General features: G+C 34.9%; 1 long non-coding RNA gene across 1 annotated transcript; it reads left to right on the top strand.

Moving 5' to 3' along the window:
- LOC120875064 lies at positions 1-9708 on the top strand. Its single transcript, XR_005723801.1, has 4 exons — positions 1-3425; positions 4981-5144; positions 6952-7094; positions 8263-9708. It is a non-coding gene; the product is annotated as an uncharacterized LOC120875064 (long non-coding RNA).
- The last annotated feature ends 364 nt before the right edge of the window (positions 9709-10072 follow it).

Below are 10072 nucleotides of genomic sequence, written 5' to 3'. Positions count from 1 at the left end.
AATAGCTATTTCCCTGTGCTGTACAATCATGAGTTGTATTTTTCTGCTTTGTATGCTTGATAACTTGTTTTGGACTCAAGTCATTGTAAATTTTATCTTGTTGGGTGTTAGATATTTTTGTTTTTCATCAAAAATTTTGAAGTGTGTTCAGGGATGCAGTTACGTTGTTTGGAAACAGTTTTGATCCTTGCTAGTAGGTTTTAAGCTTCAGTAGGTAGGACCAGAGAACCTTAAGTCTAGGGCTCATTCTCCCCCTCAGTTTAGGCAATGCCCTTCTGAATACCTGATACCCTGTGCAGTATGAGTTGGCTCTGCTCTGACTAGTCACACCTGTGTGTGAGTTTTGGTCGTTGTTCTTCCTGCACCTCTCTAAAGTTCTAACCTTAGCCTTGGTAGTTTACTTACACAGGTCTGCTGGTCCATACTCAGAGTAAGACTCAAGGAATGTTCTGTAGCTCTTCTGAGCCCACTTGTTCTCACTCTTTCTGTACAGCAATTTTTGTTCCAGAATCTACCCTCTCTAGTACTCTGACTGCAAATTCTAATCTCCCTGACCTCCCCCAGTTCTCAACTCTATGTTCTCAATTCAGGGAAGCTCCCAGACTCTGTTTTGGTCCTCCTCCTGCACTCTGCTCCGTAAACTCACCTTGAGATTCGCTGGAATCATCGTAGCCTCCATTTCTTCCCCTTTCCTCTGGGATCCCTGTCCTGTTTGCCTGTTGTCCCAAGTACAAAGACACTGATTCATGTATTTCCACCTGTTTTTGTCGTTTTCCTTTTGGTGGGTCTTTTTGTTTCATTTTGAGGTTTTGGTTTGTTTGGGGATTTTTCTTTTGTTTTTTGTTTGTTTGGTTGGTTGGTTGGTTAGTTGGTCGTTTGGTCGTTTGCTTTTTTTTTAAGGTGGAGAGGGTAAACACGATCCCTATTATTCCATCACAACCAGAAGTATAAGTCCTCCTATATCTCTTTCTAAAATGTCATCCTCTTAATGTCTAGCTTCCCTCACCCCTGTTGAGAAATCAACCATCCAGTCTTAACGTTCTTCTGAAAGTAAAATGTCTATTTTCTCTGACTGTTTTTTAGATCTTTTTCGTTGTTGGGTTTTGCAGGGAGGGTTGTTTATTTTGTTTGGCAGGTTTTTTTTTTTTTTATGTTCTTTGCTTGAGTTTGTAGACCTGTTAAATCTCTGACTTCATATCTGTTGTCAATTTTAGGAAATCTTTGCTTAATATCTTTTTCTCCTTCCTTTTGTGACTCCAACTAGATACATGTTTTCACTGTTCCCACATATCTCTTCTGTGTTTTCCTTTTTTTTTTATGTGCATTAGTTTTAAATTTTCAAAATTACCTGTCTTTTATTTCACTAATCCTGTTTCCTGCTGTTAAAGCCATCTATTCAATTCTTAATTTCAGATTTTGTGTTTTTTAATTTACAGACTTCCTCTTGGTGTTTTTGGTGCATTTCAATTCTCTGGTGAAATACTCATCTTTCTAAATATATTGTCTCCCCTTTGCTTATAACTATAAGAAACTATAGTAACTTAGTTTCTATAAATTAGTAATTAGAAGTCCATACCTATTAACTCCAATATCTGAATCACCCCTGGGTCCTTAATATCTGTTTTGTTTCTAGGTGTCTAGATGCATGGTCCTCTCTTGGCATGCCTATTAATTGTTGATTTAATATAAGACATCCTGAGCCTGCCAGGTACTTTTGCTTTCCACTAGAGAGAGCTTCATCTTTCCTCTATTGGAAAGATTGAGTGGACGTCTGCCTTAATCCAGTCAGGTATGCTGAGTTGAAGCTGAGTTGCAGTTTGAATAAGGCTCAGTTTTCTCTAGTTTGCCTCTTTTCCTATGGAGTAGCTCACTAGGCTTTCAATGGTGAAAGTAATATCTTCACTTGAGTCCTTTAGATTTTCTTACATGTTCTTTTTTAATCTTCCACCTAGGAGAGCCCAGAATTTACCAAATACTTTGAAGGGGAAACTAGGCATAACACTCCAATACTTTGGCCACCTAATGCAAAGAGCAAACTTATTAGAAAAGATTCTGATGCTGGGAAAGATTGAGGGCAGGAGGAGAATGGGGCAACAGAAAATGAGATAGTTGGATGGCATCACCGACTCAAGGGACATGAGTTTGAGCGAGCTCCAGCAGATAGGGAAGGACAGGGAAGCCTGGCATGCTGTTGTCCATGGGGCTGCAGAGAGTCAGGCCCGACTTAGCAACTAAGCAACAACAAGGCATGTGTCTCAGGCCCCTTTGGTTTTCTAGGTCTCTTGCTCCAACCCTGAAAGGTTGCTGAAAGTTCTGCTGGTTTCTTGTCTCTAACAGCAGCCTCCTGCCAGGACAAACCCAGCACCAGCAAATGCTTCTGGGGAAGAGCGGCTGCAGACCGTTAGTTTGCCTCTCAGCTCTCACCTCTGGAGTCTTGGTTCCTCTCGCTGTCTTTGTTTCAGCCCTTCTGATACTTTTAAACAAATATGTTTTCCATTTCATCCAGCTTTACTAGTTGTTCTTGCAAAGCATTGATCTGCCACAAATGACTCTGTTCTGTCTGGAAGCAGAATTCCAGTGCGTTTTTAATTTTTGTTATTTTTCATTTCAGGAAGTTATATTTTGTTCATCCCCAAATCTGTTTGACCATTCTTGTGGTCTCTTGTTTCTGTCTCGTATTTTCAACCCCTTTTTAATTTTTTTGTACATTTTAAACATGCTTATTCTATACTTAGGGCTTCCCTAGTGGGTCAGTGGTAAAGAATCCACCTGCCAATGGAGGATACATGGGTTCAATCCCTGGGTTGGGAGGATCCTCTGAAGAAGGAAATGGCAACCCACTCCAGGATTCTTGCCTGGAGAACTGCATGGACAAAGGAGCCTGGACGGCTGCAGTCCATGTGATCACAAAAGGCTCAGACACAACTTAGCAACTAAACAAGAACAACAATTCTATACTTCTGACTATTTTACAATCTCAAATATTTATTGCTCCAATTTTAATGTTTCTGCTAGCTACATTTAACTTGCCTCTTTTCTTTTGATGTTTACTGATTCGTGAATATGAGCTTACATGTCTTAGAATTAGTTCCTATGGGAGTTTTCAGGCCTTAATTGAAGATAGATTCCTTCATAGAGGCTTTGCATTTGCTTCTGCCTGGGAATAAGTATAGGCCTTAGCATACTTTAAGACCTTAATTTGAATTTTATTGGGCTGCTTAAATAATAATTTGGGATGATAATTTATATGAAGGCTAGCTTGTGTTTATAAAATTCATAAGGGATATTTTTTTATCTTCCATTCATCGTCTGAGTTTAAGATTTCTCTTCGTGTGTGGGCCCTGGACTTTGTCCCCTGCTCCTTTAGGAGACCATGGAAAACCAGAGCTCAACCTCACCTCGATCATAAGTCAAATGCTCTCAAGGTAAAAACTTTGCCCTTCATGCTTCACATACCATTAAGGGTTCCCAGTTGTACTTAGATTTACTCTCTGTATTCCTTACCTACTTGCCAATGTAATGATGCATTTAAGAAGATGTTTCTCATTTTCTGTACAATATTTTTAGTTGTTCACTATGAGAGGTTCCAGGTCCTTTGTAGTAAGAAACAGTAGCCAGGGCTGAATGTTATTAAATTTACACACATACATCCACAGGTATAATTATACTGCTAATAAAATGTTCTGAATTTAGTATCACTTGTATACATGATTAAAATGAGTAGGTAATAAATTTACCTTCCAAGATCCATAATTGCAGCTCTTTGTCCCCACCAGTAACTACAAGCAGTTTTTCATTAAAGAAAAGAAAATGATTGAATAATCCAAATTAGCCTGGGCAAGAAAACTAACAGCTGCCTAAAATGAAAGGTTTGAGTTATGAGCCATGTGCCACTTTGGTTTATCTGCAGCCAAAAGGTTCAGAATCCTTATTCAATTAACCATGTTGCTTGGGAGGGCTTGGTTGCCCTGAATAAGAGCTGCCTGGTGATGAGTAAGAGGTATCCGTGACACACAAGTTCAGACCTTGCAGCTCTGTTTTTGTTGTTTGAACTTTCTTCTCTGTTGTAGCTAGGGATCCGGCATGGAATTTAAACACTTGTGTGGTAACTCCATTCCTTCAGCCATTGTGTTGTTAAGCTCTAGCTAACGAACTTTTAACACTGGTTCCATGTAAGGTAAGACTTCGAAAACAGCAGCAGTCAACATTTCTGGCATTATAAATAAAACCATCGGCTATGTCTTTAGGAAAGTAAGATGCTGCTGCCTGTCTATTCCAACTGAACCGCGCCCAAAAGTAGCCTTTATGATATATATGAAAGAATAAAAATAAACCAAGGTAGCATCTAAGAAAGCTTAAATTAAGAAGTGGCTTTTTATTTTAAAGAAAAAAAATGGAAGTTTCAAAATGTATGCTTATTTTAAAACTTAGAAACTTTGCATAAAATTGAGAAGCCAAAATTACATAATATTTGCAAAGGTAAGAGCTGCCAAATGCAGCAGTCAAATAGACTTTGTCTCATGTGGACTTTTCTTCCATGCCAACAGTTTTTGTTGCTTAGGGATATCCTCCTGTAATGTCACAAAGAATGTTTCTCAAACTATATAGATTATGTACACATTGGCTTCTTAAAGACAGGTTTGATTTTAAATCTGTAAGCTTCATTTTGCTTCTAAGCATACTTTTTTGAAACAAAAGCCAGGTGACTGAATTTTTTTCCAACTTAAAAACAAGTTCTGAAGATAATTCTGGAAGCGAAAATTCAAATATAGTTTGAACAGCAATATAATAATTTTACAAAAATGTCTCAGTGTTATTGCTTTGAAGAATTACTCTACTTGAATGTGTATGCACACTAATTAGTAATGTCTTACATCATAGTCTTCCCATTTTACAAAATTAGATTTGCTTTTTGCATCTTATTTTCTTAAGTTGTGGTCACACTACAAAGAGTAATTACATGCTTTTATTTAATGACAGATGAACGTGAATATGTAATCTTGTTTGTGAAATAGAAGTGAAGACAATCTTGAAATCAGAAATTTCCTTTCAGTGAAGACCTCAAGCATATCATATAATTACTTATTTCTTCTTTTATAAAAATTGTAACAACTTTTTCAAGCATTATAGCTACCCTGTGTACTGTAAGTCTAAATATTACAGATATTATTGTCTTTAAGTTGCAATAAGACAAACTGGTTTTATCATTTCTGGAATCAAAGAATGAAGTGTGCATGTGTGTGCTTTTTATTTTTTTTTTTTTAGGTTTTAGGAAAGTTTTCTGGACCCATTTTTGGATTTTCTAAAAGAACTAATGGCCCAAATCATACTTTGAAGTTTTGATATGTTATTTTGTTTTTCTTTGGATAGCAAGAAAACTAATGAAAGTGACTCATTCATACTAATACCTTAGACCCTGTGCTCCTCTCCATTCTAGTTCCTACTCTGTATTTTTATTATTTAATTCATTTGCCATTTTTAGTCCTCTACTCAGTCAAAATCACCTTCACAAGTTTAACCTAATTTATCTTTCAAGAACACTTTTATACCAACCCCTAACGAAGCTTTCCCTAATTCCCCGCTTCTACCCCACCACCAAGTAGAAGTGAATCTCTTTTCTGTATGATTTATAGGTCTTCCTTCATCTCTATTAGGGCAGTTAATAAGTTTCTTCTTGGTTCATTATCCCTGTACTATCTCCCATTACCATATAGCTTCTGGAGGTCAAAAATTCAGTCTTATATTTCTTTGCACAGGTAAATACTTAATCATTTTTGTTGATAATGAAGGCTAAATTTTCAAACTATGTTTTTGTTTTTATAAACATCTGTGTAATCTGTCTTTCTAAAAAATACATGCAATGGAAAATTAAGATTTGAGCACCTTTTTAAAAAAATAGTGCTGATAAAATATACTGTTGTGTCAAATTATCTAGCACCTAGCCCATTACCAGGTGAAACATCGGGTTTACCTGAAAATTTTAACTTTTAATCATAATCAGTTTAAAGTGAAGAGTTTTGGGGGTGGAGGGGGTATTCGTTTTATTTGGTTAGATTTGTTTTTTAATCAGAATTTCTTGCATTACCATTCAATTTTGGTCCCATACAATCCACAATTTGAAATTTCACTCCATGAGAAATTGAAGATGGGGTTTTGTTGTCTTGCGATGTTTACACAAAATTTCCAGACCACAAGCAAGGTCATTTAAATCTTTTTTGAACAGTAATAACTAAGTTGTTTTCTGGAACCAAGTATGTTAGAATGCAAAAAGAAGGAGAAGGCAAGCAATGTATAAACCAGGGCATTCTTAGATGCTTTCTGATATTGCTTCAAGCTACTTAAATCATGATTTCAAATTCAATAATTCCTTATTTCCTAAAAGTAACTGAAGTCTTCTGAATTCCAAGTATTTTGTTAAATTTTCCTGAGATTTTATTTTCTGGCTCTTTATTATTCTTTCAATACCTAAGCCCTATTCTAAGATACAGTTTTGAGAGCAAGACTAAATTGTGTGTAAACATTACCCACCAAGCTAGAGCTTCAAAAATTTATATTTAGTTACTAATTTTATTTTATCTCTAGCCTCCACCAATTTTCATCATGAACGTTGTTGAGTGAAGATCCTAAAGCTTAAAAAATACCTACCTTTCTTCAATAAATAAGTTAATTATATCAAAGGCTTTTGGAAATGCTTAAGCATAGAATATTCACTGCATACTACTTGTATGACCATGATGTTAACACTAAGAAAACCTTTGAGTTCCCTAAAGAAGACTTTCATAAATCTTTGCTAGCTGTGTCTAATCAAATTACATTTTTCAAGACAATATGCCCTTCTCTAAAATTGTTTCTTGTATATACCTCACACGCAAAGTTAACTGTCTTGGTTATAATTGGCTGTCAGCAGAGAGGCTCACTTTTGATAACAGTGTTTTGTTCATAATTTTCTAGGAAATAACAGCTTCTTTCCTCACCAAGGAATAGTAAACCCAAACTACCAACATTGTCTACCATGTTGAAAACTAAAAATTTATAGTGCTCAAATGCTGGTACATAGCCAAATGAATCATCTTTGTCTTAAAATAGCAAAAAGGGTAAGATACTACTTATGTTAAGACTTAATTTTCATGAAACTCATCAGACAAGAAGTGAAAATGCTATAGAATCTTGGCTTTTGTCTTGAACATCTGAAGTCCTCTTAGCTAGTAAATTTTTACTTAGATTTATATCTTTAATCCTAGGATCTCCCATCTCTTTGAAACCAGTTAATTAAAACAGATAATCACCTTATAGAACTTTGACATTAGAAATGAGAAAAAAGGAGTTGAATAACTTTCATAACGTGACACAAGCAGGCATTTTCAGAGCTAGATGTACAACTGTGTGTCCATTCCTAAACTTCTGCTTCCCTGTTTCTGGTAAGAGCTGAAGCTTGTGCCATCATGGTTAATGTTTTGACAGATTTTATCATAAACCTTGCTGTTGTATGTTTGCCTTGAGCCAAAATTAACATTTTGTAAGCTCAGAAACAGTTTTTGCTGTTAGTGACAAGAAAAGGAAATCAATTATGCTCTTTGAAGGTTAGGAGTAGAGAGTTTAACTCTTTAAAAGTTACTTGAAATTTGAGAAATATTCTCATTTTATATTATACAACCTCTCAGTTGTCAATAAAACATGCATAAACACTTTTGTGATTCTCACAAAGGAGAATATACCAAAGAAAATATTACACAGCTTTAATATGCCTTAATTTTCATCACCAAAATACTATCCCTAATTTTTTTAATGGAAAGGTCCTTTGCTTTATTGTATGGAGTCAAAATTTTAAACCCTCAACATGTGATTGATTCAAAAATGATGAAGTAGCTACTTTGTTTTCAAATAATTTGTCAGAATGCAGTTCAGTTAGAACCTATCTTATGGTGTCTATCATCTATTCTATAACTACTTGGAGTATTTTATTAAACATACTCCCATCATTGCTATTCCTAACTCCTGCAGATCTAGAATTTTTTTCCCTCTAAAACATCTTCAGTGACCATGACCATTAATGTTTACTCATAAACTCATTTGTACACAGGCTAAATCATAGCATATCAGTGAAGAAAAAAAAAAGAGTTGTAACCCAGTCTTTACCCTAGAATAAATCAAATCAACAAATATTTATTGAATGTCTACTATGTGCAAATAGCCCTGACTGGTCAGCTTTTAAAAGCCACCCAACTTCTCACATTGACAAATCAAAGCATTATTATTTTTAAGTATTGCAGAAGCTGCTTTCATGTCCTTCAGGTGACAAAACCTCTGAGGACCCTGCAATTAGGATGAAGACAGACAAGGAAGAGGAAGCTAATTGACAGACTGAAAAGAGAAGAAAGGATAACCTAAACTATCACCAACAGATTGCATCATGTATGTACGTGTGTTTATGCGTTTATGTGTATGAGCATGTGTTATGTATATGTGTATATACACACAAAGAGAAGAATGACTGAATTTGAGAAAAAATAGACTTTGTTAAGGTGACATAAAAACTTATATTTGAGTCCAGAGCTTTGCTAGCTTTGCTTTAAAAATAAGCTTAATAATATTTTGGCCAGTGTTAAGTTCTATGGTAGGACAAAACCAAATAAATCATAACAGAAAGATTACTCAACTTGGCCCCCCAGGTTCTAACACCTAGATTTCCCTAAAGTCTATTAGGAGATGACTTCATCAGTCAATAGATTTGTAATAGAAGAAGTGACTTCTACCATGTTACTATAAAAAATTACTGTGAAGGCCTAAATATAAAGTTAATTTTATCATAAATAAGAGAAGCTACTTAAAAGCTCACTTCAAAGATTCTAATTGCTATCGGAAACTAAACAAATCTACCAGTTACGAGACAAATCTTGTATACTTTATACTCTGTTATATATTACAGTCTTTTATGCTATATATTATATTTTATGCTACAATCATCTATGCATTTCATTTTACTAATCTGTAAAAGATAAAATAATCTACTACCTACCCCCACCAAATAACTAAATGTGAAGTATAAAAGGGAGACTATTAGTAAAAGGTTCCAGTTTTATCAAGTAGAATTAATCCTGGCTACTTTGCATATAAGGTACATATATATATGTATATATGTTGGTGACTGATGATATTGTCATTGACATTCTCATGGGAGATGTCTAGTGTCAATTTAAAAATATTTGTTTAGGAGAACTAGTTTTCTGTTAATTTTGCTTCCTATTGGTATACTAAGTTTAGTTTCTCATGAAAATCAAAGCAGATTCTTTTAAGCAGCAGCTTTTATTTTTCCTAAAATGTCTGAAATTAATATCTCAATTTTTCTATGGGGAAAAAAACTCTATTATTCAAAGTTTATGCCTCTGTTATGAAATTGTTGATCATTCAGATCACCTGGAGGCAAAAGTTTCTTTTCATATCTTTTTAAGAATTTGATAGATTTTCTCTGGTTGTAATTTATTTTCAAAGAATACCCTAATTGCTCTGTAGTAAATTTTGGATTTCTTCTCAGTTTGTGTATAACTTTTCTCTTCTTAAAAGCATGCTATTGGCCTTTGTATATACAGCAGGCACTTGCAATGTGTGACTACATTGGCTTGGTTTCTTTAATTCATTTTTTGGTATATGATAAGAAAATGTATCTGGACGTATTTTAAATAAAATTTTATTTGGATGACACAGACACAATGCTAAAGTTCCTGGAGAAATATTCTCTTTAGAGTTGTTTCTGGTTTTCATTTCATCCTTCCCCTCCTTTGACCAGAATTCCTAAAACTGAGACCCTCTCACCTAGGACCTAGCCTGGATTCACCTGCCCCCTTGTGGTATTCCTCTCTGAATAGTTAATTGATTTCTGAAATTTGGATTTGGTATTACTTAGTCTGAGAAGATAAATCTCTTTACTCTTGTCCAACAATCTAAAACAAGACATCTTTTCTTCTGTTAGTCACTGGCTAACATACAAAGATTAAAGGAGTTTATTTTTTAAATTTAATTTAGGGCACAAGAAAGAAATTGAGCACTATAAAGAAACTATGATAAGAGATGATGA

This window comes from Oryx dammah, unplaced genomic scaffold, assembly GCF_014754425.2.
Source record: "Oryx dammah isolate SB20612 unplaced genomic scaffold, SCBI_Odam_1.1 HiC_scaffold_16, whole genome shotgun sequence".
NCBI lineage: Eukaryota > Metazoa > Chordata > Mammalia > Artiodactyla > Bovidae > Oryx > Oryx dammah.
This window is presented reverse-complemented; position numbering and strand designations above follow the sequence as displayed.